Raw genomic sequence first — 12,567 nt, forward strand, 5'->3', positions numbered from 1 at the left:
TTTCCTGTTCCTTGGATGCTGCCTGGCCTGCTGTGCTTTAACCAGCAACACATTTTCGACCATTACAAGTGGAGACAGGAGAATTTATATTGGAACTTATAGGGAGATGGAGAAGCTAGACTGAAACACAAGGTGACAAAGGGGCTGTGTAACTGAAAAATTAGCTGGACTGAGGATTGGTAAGTCTCTTGGACAAGATGACATTATCAAAGAGTGTTGAAGGAAGTAACAGTGGAGGTAGTAGATGCACTGGTGATTATCTTTCGTAATTCCATAGATTCTAGAGGGCAGCAACTATAACCCCACTATTTAAGAAGGATGCAAAATGGAGAGTTACAGACCTGTTAGCTTGATGTTCATCATTCAGAAAATGTTAGAATATGTTATAAAAGCTATGATAACTAAAGATTTATAAAATTATTTCAAATTGGGCAATGTCAACATGGATTTATGAAAGGGAATTTATGTTTGACAAACTTTTCAGAGATTTTTTTAGACATGTCACTTGCAGCATAGACAAAAGAAAATCAGTGGGTATGGTGTATTTAGATTTTTAGAAGGCTCTTGACAAGATCCCACAAAAGAGGACAGTTGATGTAATTATAGCACATGGAATGAGGGAAATAGTGGTATAGATTAAGAATTGGGTTAACAGACAAAGAGCTGAGAGGAATAAATGAATCACATGCTGTTACTCGTGAGGTTCCGCAAGGTCTGTACTAGGACCACTCGCAACCTGTTATTAGTTATTTGAATGTCAGGACCAACTGTACTATTTCCAAATTTAAATTGTGAGCAAGGTGCAAGCAAGCTTCAAGGGGACTTGGACATGCTAAGTGAATGGGCTAGAACATGACAGATGGAATATGACATTATAAGTATGAAGTTATTCATGTTTGTCGAAAAGAAAACAGAAAGGCAGAATATTTCTTAAATGGTGAGAAGTCAGAAAGTGCAGGTGTCCAAAGTGATCTGAGTATCATTATCCGTGAGTCATTAACAGGTAGCATGCAGGTGCAGCAAGCATTTAGAAAGGCAAACGGTATATTGGCATTCATTCCTTGGAAATTTGAATGCATAAGTAAAGATGTCTTGCTGCAGTTGTACAGAGCTTTGGTGAGAACTCACCTGGAGTATTGTGTACAGTTCAAGTCTTTTTATCTAAGAAAGCATACATCTGCCATGGAAGGAGTGCAATGGAGGATCACAGATTAATCTCTGGTATGGCAGGATTGTTGTGAGGAGAGGTAAGGGAAACTGTGTCTGTATTCACCAAAGAATTAGAGGTGATCTCATTGCAACTTAGAAAATTCTTACAGGGCAGCACAGATAAGAGAGGAGGTTTCTCCTGGCTGCCAGTTCAAGAGGGGCAAAGCCAAATTCTTTACCCAGCTCAAGAATGGCACTCAAATGAAAAGAGGACAGACGAAGCATTTCAAAGACTCTGAAGGCTTCCCCCAAGAAATGCAACATAGATGTCATGTGTGGGAGACCCTCATTCAGATTAAGCTAACTTGGAGGAATGTTCTGTAGGATGGGACACAATCCTTTGAGAACGCACATTGGCAAAAGGAACCAGAGAAAGAAATGCCAATGGTCTGAATGTCTCGGGCCAATTCCACCTCTCAGAAACATCTGCCAAATTTGTGGTCAGGAGTGCAGCTCTAGATTGAACTCATCAGCCATGTAAGGACCCTCAGAATCCATGACCAGTGACATGAAATTTCCTTAGGTGTACAACCATACTTGTGAGTCAGTGATTGGCAATGATGACAATTCAAGAACATGGGGATATAATCTCAATTTAAGGGTAGGCCATTAAAAATCGAGTGGAGGGGGAGTTTCTTCATTCAGAGGGTAGTCAATCTTTGGAACTCTATTCCAGGTGACTAGAAGCTCAATAATTCAGCAGGTTCAAGACTAAATTGATAGGTTTCTGGAGACTAAAGTCATCCTAGGATAAGAAGAAAGCGTGGAACAATGACACTGGGGAGATGAGTAGCCTAGAGTTTTAATAGCAGGGCATGCTCGATTGGCTAAATGGCCTACAATCCAATGATTGGTAACCCTGAACCTCTCTACATTGAAATGTGTGGACAGTCAGTGGCATGCTGTTATTTTGGGATTCCAATTATCCTGACAAATCTATATGCCTTCACATTCTGATGCAGTAAGCATTGTGAAAATATGATGCGATCACCTCTAATCACAGATAGTTTTTATCATCTTCTGGATTCACAGTGGCCGAATCACTTAGTCTCACATGGCTGTGTGAACACAGGTCCCCTTGAAGGTGTTGGCACAATTCTGTGACCACTTCCATGGTGAATCAGAGTCACATCAGACATTGTCCCTTTGTGAACAGGAAGTGTGAGAAATACTCTCTGAAAAAATCAATGGGTAGCACTTTCTGTGGAAACATTCTCCTCCTCCCTCTTTACACTGTATACTCTCTCTTTACAGCCTCTTATCCAATGTTTGTGTTAAAAATGGAGTGCACTGATGCCCTCTTAGCTTTTGTCTAGCATGACCAAATCCTCTGAACTTCCTCACGGTTGAACCAATGCATCAAAAGATCTTGAAAACAAAAGAGAATACTTGCACAAAAGTGACAAAGTCAAAGTTTATTCAAAGCTGCATGCCTCTCTTATTTTGGAGAGTGGGGCATACAGGCTCCTTTATCCAGCTGAACATGCATTCACTGGACTTGTCCAAGTTTTCACAATATTTGTCAAATCAGCTGGAATTGATGCTTGATACAACAATGCAACTTCTGCAGAATCTTCTGCTGCACTCGAGACAAAGTTTGGTAGTGCCCCCCACCTACCATGGACAACGTACAGGCCATACTAGATGTGGCTGGAAGCATAGCTCACACTATTTACAGAAATTTGAGGCATATATAGCAACTGGCAACAATAGCTCATTAAGACCGATTTCATGGCACAAGATTCCACAAGTAGCAACCGTGACAAATAAAATAATTGATCTGATTCAGTGAAAAGCTAGAAACAGGGGAACTCCAAGCAACAGCCTTGAGGGTCCAAGCAGGATACAGGAAACAGTTCAAAAATCCAATTTAGAAATGCTGATTTTTTATATCTAAAGGAATGGGATACAAGTGATTGGTCATGTTTCAACAATACAATGATTCTGGATCACTGGTGCTAGAAGAGCACAGCAGTTCAGGCGCATCCAACGAGCAGCAAAATCGATGTTTCGGGCAAAAGCCCTTCATCAGGAATAAAGGCAGTGAGCCTGAAAGCGTGGAGAGATAAGCCTGGGGAGGGTGGGGGTGGGGAGAGAGTAGCATAGAGTACAATGGGTGAGTAGGGAGTAGGGGAGGGGATGAAGGTGATAGGTCAGGGAGGAGAGGGTGGAGTGGATAGGTGGAAAAGGAGCTAGGCAGGTCAGACAAGTTCGGACAAGTCATGGATACAGTGCTGAGCTGGAAGTTTGGAACGAGGATGAGGTGGGGGAAGGGGAAATGAGGAAGCTGTTGACATCCACATTGATGCCCTGGGGTTGAAGTGTTCTGAGGCGGAAGATGAGGCGTTCTTCCTCCAGGCGTCTGGTGGTGAGGGAGCGGCGGTGAAGGAGGCCCAGGACCTCCATGTCCTCGACAGAGTGGGAGGGGGAGTTGAACTGTTGGGCCACGGGGTGATGTGGTTGATTGGTGCGGGTGTCTCGGAGATGTTCCCTAAAGCGCTCTGCTAGGAGGCGTCCAGTCTCCCCAATGTAGAGGAGACCACATCAAGAGCAACTGATACAATAAATAATATTAGTGGATGTGCAGGTAAAACTTTGGATATGGAAGGCTCCTTTAGGGCCTTGGATAGAGGTGAGGGGGGAGGTGTGGGCACAGGTTTTACAGTTCCTGCAGTGGCAGGGGAAAGTGCCAGGATGGGAGAGTGGGTCGTAGGGGGGCATGGACCTGACCAGCCCAACATTTCAACTCCCCCTCCCACCCTGTCGAGGATATGGAGGTCCTGAGCCTCCTTCACCGCCGCTCCCTCACCACCAGACACCTGGAGGAAGAACGCCTCATCTTCCGCCTCAGAACACTTCAACCCCAGGGCATCAATGTGGGCTTCAACAGTTTCCTCATTTCCCCTTCCCCCACCTCATCCTAGTTTCAAACTTCCAGCTCAGCACTATATCCATGACTTGTCCGGACTTGTCCAACCTGCCTAGCTCCTTTTCCACCTATCCACTCCACTTTCTCCTCCCTGACCTATCACCTTCATCTCCTTCCCCACTCACCCATTGTACTCTATGCTACTCTCTCCCCACTCGCACCCTCCCCAAGCTTATCTCTCCACACTTCAGGCTCACTGCCTTTATTCCTGATGAAGGGCTTTTGCCCGAAATGTGGATTTCGCTGCTCGTTGGATGCTGCCTGAACTGCTGTGCTCTTCCAGAACCACTGATCCAGAATCTGGTTTCCAGCATCTGCAGTCATTGTTTTTACCTCAATTATACAATGCTCTAGCTAGTCTGAACTTCAAATAATGTGAACTGACCCAGTGAGCACAACATGGGAAGGATATGATTTGGAGATGCTGGTGTTGGATTGGGGTGTAAACAGTTAACAATACAAACACCAGGTTATAGTCCAACAGGTTTAATTGGAAGCACTAGCTTTCGGAGTGCTGCTCCTTCATCAGGTGGTTGTGGAGTACACAATTATAAGACACAGAATTTTTAGCAAAAGTTTACAGTGTAATGTAACTGAAATTATACATTGAAAAATACCGTGATTGTTTGTTAAGCCTCTCATCTGTTAGACCATGTTAGTTTCACTTCTTTCATATGTAAATCACAAAACTTTTTTGAAAAGTTACATTCTCAAGTGAACTTTAAGAATTGGTGTCAGCCCCGATAATGTATTGAAGGTATAAGCACCCCTGTGTGCTGATGTCTGTGCCATAATGTTTAGACTGATTCTAATCTAAAAAATGAATTAACAGAATCTTACATGCATTCATGCAGTTTTTGAGCAAAGAACAATATAACTCTACAAGTTGAAAGAACTCTGAAAGAAGTGAAACTAACATGCTCATTCTAACAGATGAGAGACTTAACAAACAATCAAGGTATTTTTCAATGTATAATTTCAGTTACATCACACTGTAAACTTTTGCTATAAATTCTGTGTCTGACAATCGTTATGAAGGAGCAGCGCTCCGAAAGCTAGTGCTTCCAATTAAACTTGTTGGACTATAACCTGGTGTTGTGTGAATTTTAACTGGGAAGGACATATGATCCTGTTGAAATGCAGCGTACATTTTCTTTAACAATATCTGAACTCCGGGGTTAAATTATCAGTAATAATTGCACAAACTTGATTAGTCAATTAATAGTTTTTGATCAGTATTTTCAAGATATTAAGGAGTACAGAATAAACAGAAACTAGTTCTGCTAGTTAACAAGTTTAGATTTGGAGCCGTAGTCTTTTTAAAAAAAAGTCAGAACTTTCAGGACCGAGATTAAACATGGCACACACAGTGGGTGTAGATTAGTGTGGTGCTGGAAAAGCACAGTAGGTCAGGCAGCATCCGAGAAGCAGGAAAATCAACGTTTTGGGCAATTTCCCGATTAAGGGCTTTTGCCCGAAACATCGATATTCCTGCTCCTCAGATGCTGCCTGACCTTTTTGCTTTACCAGCACCACATTAGTCTAGACTCTGACTGCCTGCATCTGGAGTCCTCACTTTTGCCTACACACAGTGGGTGATTAAAGTTTTAAACTCTCTTCCACAAATGGCTGTTGACACCAGATTAATGTTTAATTTAAAGTCTGAGATTAATAGATTTTTGTGAAGCAAAGGTAGTAAGAAATTTGGGCAAAGACAAACATGGCATTAAGGTTGCAGGTCAGCCATGATCTTAATGTACGGTGTAACAGGCTCAAAGAGCTAATGGCCTTTATCCAACCTCATGCTTTTCATTGAGATCCTTGAGGAATTTATAATGGTTCGGAATCCAGAAAAGGGCCTGCTCTTTTGTTTTGAAAATAGTGCTTTGGAATAATTTTCATCCGTCTTCTAATCTGAAAACAATTTTGCTCAGTTCTGCATAATCAGCATTATGGGTAACAGTGTACCTTAAATTTCCCCACTCTATTCCCCACGCCTAATTTTAAAGCAAGAGTGTTGCCATTGAGGTAAACTGTCACTCAAAGGGAGAATCAATGAGATCATTGTTTGAAGGAAGCAAATAAGTTAGGTTGCATGGCATTTTTTTTTCTAATGTTCGTTGCAAAGTCTTAGATTTAGCAATTGAACTTCCATGAGGGTTTTCTCACTTGTTTGCTATTACTTAAACTGAAAATGCAAGCAAACTCTACAAAAATGGCATAAACATGAATTGAAACTGGTTTTAAAGCAAACAATTGAGAGAACCCCACAGACGTTCAACTCAAAACCATGAAGAAATTACTTTTTCAGTGGAATAAAGGGGGAGAGCAAAAACAAAATCCTGAATGCAGGAGCAGAGGTAATAGGCTAGAGCAGGTGTCTGGTTAACCTTCTCAAATAACGTAATGAAATTGGATGGATTAGATGATAATTAAGACCTTCATACTGATACACGGGAATGAGAAAGGCAGAAGAACTTAATAAAAACAAGGGTAATACATACAAAATATACTTAAAAAGAGCGGTCTCAGTCTTAAGGTGCTTAATTAACCAAAGATTCTGAAAAGTGCAGAAAGGGATGTTGGTAGACAGATCAGTGGAAATGTTTGTTCTGGAGGAGAGCAGTGGATTGAATAGAGCTTTTTTTCATGAGCAGAGAGAAATGTTGTGACTAGAAACAGTTTCATATCTGACCAGATGTGAGGTACGAGCACCCCTTCAGATTGTGCACCATCTAAACCAACCTGAGCACAACAATAAGAAAACCGAGAGGCTGGACTAATGGCACACAGTTGTTCATCAAAATTGAAATTGGTTTGTTTCTTTTTCATCTCCAATGATACCTTCCTATGCAAGAGCAAGATGGGCCACATATGCCTTTATGCTACCTCAGTGACCAAGGCTCTAAACTTTCCTACCAGATTAAATAGGGAATTCAGCTTAATGTACCGGACGATGATCAATGCTCATGATGTCTTTTCTCTATATTGCAGAGATCAAACACAGACTGGATGATGGCCTCATGGAGCATTTCAGTTTAATTGTGTATATTCTCATCTTCCTGTCCATGGCCTCCTATGTTGTTTCGATGAAGCTTTGTGTAAGGAACAGTACCTCATCCTTTGGACAAAACAGACTTCACAGCATTCTGGACTCAACAATTTCAGTTCATGACCTCTGCTCCTATTTTGTCTTGTTTTTTTTAGATGACAGCTATTGTTAATAATTCTGCACACTCTTATTTGCACACATCTTTTGATTTTCTACATGATCCATTACCACCTTTAAGTTTTTCCTTGCATCATCATCATCTCTTTGGTTACTTTCCACTCTATCAATGACTTTTTATTATTTTTCTCCCAATTCTCTTTCCCTGCCTCCGACCCAGCTTTAAACTGTTTTATGTCAAACTATTCGATTTGAGGTGATGACTGAGTGGTATTATCATTTGAGTGTTCAACCAGAGACCAAGATAATGTCCTGGGGAACTGGATTCAAATCACACCTTGGCAGATGGTGGAATTTGAATTCAGGTTTTAAAAATCTAGAATGAAGAGTCTAATGATGACCATGAATCCATTGTCGATTGTTGAAAGAAACTACCTGGTTCACTAATGCCTTTTAGGGAAGGAAACTACTATCCTCACCTGGTCTGGCCTACATATGACTCCAAACCCACTGCAATATGATTAACTCTTAACTGCCCTCTGGGGCAATTAGGAATGGGCAGTAAATGTCCACATCCCATGAATGAATTTTTTAAAATGCAGTTCTGATTAAAGATCATCAACCTGAAAGATTAATGTATAATCTGTTTTGGCAAATAACACTAGATGTGCTGACTATTTCCAGCATTTTCCATTTTTCTTTCTGATTTATGTTGAATACAGTATTTTGATTTTGACAAACTATTGTGTTTTGTTTACATAACATTAAACTGAGGATAATTTTGATTCATCACAATGTGATATGGACAGGAAGGACAGACAAGTAGTCAACAAATTTTACCAATATGATCACACGTGTCAAACAAAATGGTGGAAGCAAATGCATTTTTAAGCAGTTTTGAAGGAAATAGGTGGATCATGGAGGAACAGTCTACAGTAATTGATTCAAGAGATATTATTCATTACTTTCCAATATTTACTCAGTATTATGAATGAGTTAATGGCATGGAGAGGCTTGAAAATTAAATATTGGAAGAGATGGATTTTGCATTCAAGCATTTTTGGAGAGAGATAGGATCATAAATAGGAGGATATAAGGATGGAAGCTTTAGGGAAATATATTGATAATAATTGGAAGAATGGTCTTTTAATGCTTTTAAGGGAGAGGTTAGTAGAATCTTGATAAGCAAGGGGGTGAGAAGTTATAATCAGATCAGCCAAGATCTTATTAAATGACTGTACAGACTTGAGGGGTGAAATGATCTTCTCCAGCTCCTTATTTGAATGTTCCTGTAACAATTTTGAATCAGGTTTTGCAAGAAGACAGAAAACGTTGGCAATCATAAGACCAAGGAGATGCAGCTGAATAATTAGGAACTGAGTCAGTTAAGGGACAAGGTAGTAAATCAATAGCTTGCACTTATACAGTGCCTTTCATGACCTCAGAATGTCCAAAAGTATTATACAGCTAATGATGTGCTTTTGAACTATCGTCCCTGCTACAATTTAGGGAAATACATTTGCCAAGTTGCACATAAGTGAAAATGAGATAAATGATCTGCTTTCTGTAAATTTGGATTAGAGATTTATATTAGTCAGGATACGGGGAAATTTCCTGCTTTTTGTTGAGTAGTGCATTTTGTATAGTGCCACTAAGACAGGTAATGCATAAATTAAACTATTATTCATCATTTTCATCTTCAATACTCCCTCAGTATTATATTGAACTGTCATCCTAAATTATCTGCTCTAGTAACTAAGCTATCATTTGAATGTTTGGAAGATAGAAAATAAGAGCTGATGTAGGCCTTTAGCTCTTACAACCTGCTGTATCATTCAATGTGATTATGGTTGATCATCCAACTCGTTGCCCTGTTCCTGCTTTCTCCCCATACCCTTTGATCCCTTTAGCCCAAAGAACTACATTTAACATAGAAGAAAAGGAATCCCTACAGTGTAGAAACAGGCCAATTGTCCCAACAGGTCAACATCGACCCTCAGAAAACCATCCCATCCAGACCCATTCCCTAATACTCTACATTTCCCCTGACTAATAAAAATAACCTACACATCTCTGAACACTATGGGCAATCTTTGTATTGTGGGAGGAAACCAGAGCACCCGGAGGAAACCCATACAGACTCTGGGAGAATGTAGGAGAAAGTGAGGACTGCAGATGCTGGAGATCAGAGTTGAGAGTGTGGTGCTGGAAAAACACAGCAGGTCAGGCAGCATCCAAGGCGCAGAAGAATCACAGTTTTGGGAATAAGCCCTTCATCAGGAAATGGCTTGTGGGCTGAGAGATAAATGGGAGGGGGTGGTGGGGCTGGGGGAAAGGTAGCTGGGAATGTGATAGGTAGATGAAGGTTCTGGGGGGGGAAGGTGATGGGTCAGAGCGGAGGGTGGAGCAGATAGGTGGGAAGAAAGATGGACAGGTCAAGTGGGCGGTGCTGAGTTGGAGGTTTAGGACTGGGATAAGGTTGAGGAAGGGAAATGAAGAAACTGGTGAAATCCACATTGATCTCATCTGGTTACAGGGTCCCAAGATGGAAGATAAAGCATTCTTCCTCTAGGCAATGGGATTGGTAATGGAGGAGGCCCAGGATCTTCATATCCTTAGTGGAGTGGGAGGGGGAGTTAAAGTGTTTATTTTAATTTCCCCTCCCACTCCACCAAAGACATGCAGGTCCTCGGTCACCTCCATTGCCAATCCTGAACCACCCAATACCTGGAGGAAGAATGTCTCCTCTTCCACTTTGGGACCACTGAGCACCATGCCACCACATGAGCAACTGACTCAGAGACCAGAAGGTAATTATTGAGCAAAGGCTGATTTCTACAAGAAATCAGTTTGGTGAGATTAGAACTGAAATCGGAAGAAACTGTGCTGTAATTTAAGTTCTTCATTCAGTCAAATACTCACAGGTAAATTAACCTATTGGTGATACTGCCAAAGTAGGAAACTGAGGGAGGGGGAAGAAGATTAGTTTAACCTGGAACAGTAAGTAGGTTGGCTGGGGATCGGTTAGAAGTGGCTGAAAATGATATGTATGTGTCTGGAAGCTGTGCTTTTCCAGCACTACACTCTCAACAGCTGTTTCTAATGCGCTGACTTCCATTGTCAATTTTGGCATGTTTGACCAGTTATGTATCATGCTTCTCTGGAGACTAGTTAGTAAGGTTTGCTTGATGAGCTCCCAGTTTGGTGAACTTCCTGCCTAAAATAATGGAATAACTTTGTAGAAGTTATGACCTCTTGCTGAGAGCTCTTTCTCACCCACCTTCTCCTTCTTTGGGTTGCTTGTGTACCTTTGCATTGCCTCAGTCTACTCTACATTATGTTCTGCAGCCAATGGGGATGGGAATTCTCAGAGCTATGAGTGGAAGCAAGTTATCTGAGTAGGACGCATGAGGTGCACACCAAAGCCTTCATCATGTCTCATTCCATTCATATTGATGTCAGTAGCTTTAAATATGGAGTACAAACCAGTAAGTGTGAGTCGAGATCCAATAACAGCCAGTCGACCTCAATCAGCAATAAACTGGAAATTGCTGATTATCCCCTTTAAATAGGTTGAGGGTTCCTTCTGTTGATGAATGCATGTTCAGTTGAACAAGTTTAAGAGAGGACTCTAGCTGGAGGATTCACATTGAAAATAACAGAATAGACTCAAATTTGCATAACAAGGTGACTGATGTCACAATCTGCCCAGATTTTATACCTGTGGTACATATTCCCAGTTCCTATGCTCCTATTCAGCCAAACTCATCCCATTGCAGAAATCAGTTTAGAGCAACTTTAGACCAATGCAACACCCCAAAAGTATAATGTTACAAACTGATTTTAAAAATAAGTGAAGAAGAATAGGAACAAGATTCCTGCTGAAAGTATTCACAGCGGCATGGTGGCACAGTGGTTAGCACTGCTGCCTCACAGCGCCTGAGACCTGGGTTCAATTCCCAACTCAGGCGACTGACTGTGTGGAGTTTGCACATTCTCCCTGTGGCTGCGTGGGTTTCCTCCAGGTGCTCAGGTTTCCTCCCACAGTCCAAAGACCTGCAGGTCAGGTGAATTGGCCATGCTAAATTGCCCCATAGTGTTAGGTAAAAGGGGTAAATGTGGGGGAATGGGTGGGTTTCGCTTCGGCGGGTCGGTGTGGACTTGTTGGGCCGAAGGGCCTGTTTCCACACTGTAAGTAATCTAATCTAATCTATTCACTGAACATAAACTGTCAGAAAAGCTAATTATGTATCAGGATCCATCTAAAAGTCATTTGACTTGAAGTTCCTAATGTATTAACAGATCATTTGGAACACTTCACAATTTTATACATTCTCTTTTCAAAACATATGTTGATACATTGAAATGCTTTCGGGGAACAGCAGAATGATTTCAAAAGTTAGGGCTCTAAGCATGAAAAGGGTTGCCAAAACAGAACTGGTTATCATCAGAAAAAATAAACTTTGATGGAGACACAATCCAGGTCTTTAAAATTCTGAGGATAGTTTCCAATAATGGTTTGTGGATAAATGCACTGTGTATTGGAAATATGCCATGTAGATGAGAGGGATCAGGCTTCTTTCACAGACTGTGATTAACAAATCTCTCTGCCTGAGTGAAGGAACAAAAATGGCTGGGTTCTGATTCCAGAACACTAACTGGTGCTTCCTGGTGGAAAATATGCATCTATAGAAATTAGAGTTGAGCAATGAATCCTCACAATTACCAGTTAGGTTGTAAAAGCTACAGGAAGGACTTTGCACTGAAGAAATATCAGCTCTATTTCATAATTCGAATGGACATAGACAACGTCTGAACATGCATTCTGTGCAAACGTCAGTTCTCATCTAAGGAACAGTAGTTAGAATTAAATTGTATTGAGCAGAACACAGCCTACAACATAATAATAAAATGATATGCACTGCCATTGCATTAACCAGTTAGAAAGTGCTTAATTCATGGGCAGATTGAGAGAAAAGACGCATATTACAAACTATCAGTACGCAGAGAAATTGGCATTGAAACAAATTCATACCACTTGTCATAAGATAATAAATTGTAATCAATCACTCACCATCATATTGCACTTTTTATCAGAGCAAAACCGTCCTCATTATAAAGGAGCATTTCTTGACTTATTGTGAAGTATGAGACTCAAGATTTGATACTGCATATAGGAATAGAATTTTATAATTTTAAAATAGCAATTTATAATTTACAAAACAACAATTAAATATTCTACATCTATACTTCTCCAGCT

This window comes from Hemiscyllium ocellatum, chromosome 36, assembly GCF_020745735.1.
Source record: "Hemiscyllium ocellatum isolate sHemOce1 chromosome 36, sHemOce1.pat.X.cur, whole genome shotgun sequence".
NCBI classification, from domain to species: Eukaryota; Metazoa; Chordata; class Chondrichthyes; order Orectolobiformes; family Hemiscylliidae; genus Hemiscyllium; species Hemiscyllium ocellatum.